Source organism: Olea europaea, unplaced genomic scaffold, assembly GCF_002742605.1.
Source record: "Olea europaea var. sylvestris unplaced genomic scaffold, O_europaea_v1 scaffold26061, whole genome shotgun sequence".
Classification (NCBI taxonomy): domain Eukaryota; kingdom Viridiplantae; phylum Streptophyta; class Magnoliopsida; order Lamiales; family Oleaceae; genus Olea; species Olea europaea.
Window position 1 is genome coordinate 1 of NW_019244381.1, and position 1,552 is coordinate 1,552.

Consider the following 1,552-nt stretch of genomic DNA (forward strand, 5'->3'; position numbering starts at 1 on the left):
AATGGTTAAATTGTTCATTTTTTCACCTTTTTTTTTTTTTTTAAAATTTATTATTCTGTAGATTCAACATAGAGGAGGTATTCATTGTTACACCCCCAGATACTGATGTGTATGCAATTCCAACAGTTCTAGCACCAATGCCTCGAAAGATTGTTCGGAATTAGAGCGGTACTAATTCCGCCAGGATCAGTGGAACGCAACATAATTTAAACTGAGAAGAAATAAAAGTAGCAAAAATAATAAGTGCAAGTGACACAAGAATTTACGTGGTTCGGCAATCGTCTCTATATTTTATTTGCCTACGCAAAGGCAATCTTTCAATTTTCTCTCGTTAAAATTCTGTACAAACTAAAGCCTAACTACTTCTCACTTTTGTGATTTGCTCACTATTTCTCGTGTTTTCACTCAACACGTTTTGCACACACCTTTCTATCTCCTTTAGCTTTAGTCTCCAATTTATAGAGAAAATCTCACCACCATTATTAATTGCAATTCCATCATTTTTCAACAAGGCTGCCATTCATTAAATGCATGGCACAAAATCTTCAAGAAGTTGCTGCATGGCTGCAAAACATTTTCATACACATTGTCTTTTTCAACATTTGTTGCCACCTTGTGAAAAAATGTGTCTGACACCATGAGAATTTGTGAAGCCTAAAACTTAGGCTCCATAATTTCAACAAAGATATGCCCCACCCCAATATAATCTATGATATAAAGATCGACTTCTTTAAATACACGTCTTGTTTCTTATCAATTTGTTGAAGTTCTGTTTTGATTGTGCTTAACATTCTCACACACCTGCATTGTTGACTTGTATTCGTATTTGTTATTCTTTATGTCTCCTTTGGTATTGTAGTATATTCGTTGTGCACAAAGTGATTATGGATTTTACAGTGTGACAGAACCGCCCATTGATGCACCTAGAGATCCGATGTAAAAATCTGAGAGAGAAGTCATAAAGGTCTAAAACTCGATAGTCGATAGCATTCTTTCGTTTCATCCCGTGCAAATATATTTTAAGAATTTGTGTCTAGTTATCAGTTCTGGGTTCACAAATATTACCATTTTGAGGAAAGGGAATCTAGTTGCAGTCACAAATTTTAAATCACAAATGTTCCTCACGAATGTTTGGTTAACTTGTAGTGATTTATTGATGTGGGTATCTGGGTGCTTCTGTTCAGTCAATGTGAATATTGCTTCTCAATTTGTTATTGCAGGTTTTCCTGACAAAGCACTACAGGAATCGCAGGCTGGGTGACCCAGAATTTGCTCTGGATTTTGAGGAGATCTATGTAATTGATTCGAAAACAAAATCAATAAGCAGCGCAAAAATTGTGGTGAACAAAATTTAAATGAACTGTAGTTCTTTTCTTCATTTCTGAAAATTTGAAATCATCAAACTATGTGTATTTCTTTAAATTTAAAAAAGTTGCAGTTGCTTCTTCCCCGTCCTCATTGGCCTCCTTCCCTTGTCCATATATTATCCCTTTCAGATGCTAAATTTTATATATCCATAAATTTGAAATCAACAAAATGCGTATTAGGTATT

General features: G+C 34.6%; 1 long non-coding RNA gene across 1 annotated transcript; it reads left to right on the top strand.

Annotated features, from left to right (window-relative positions):
- The first annotated feature begins 65 nt into the window (after positions 1-65).
- Positions 66-1,306, top strand: LOC111383033. The gene is made up of 2 exons (XR_002700675.1): positions 66-964; positions 1,221-1,306. It is a non-coding gene; the product is annotated as an uncharacterized LOC111383033 (long non-coding RNA).
- Positions 1,307-1,552: the final 246 nt, after the last annotated feature.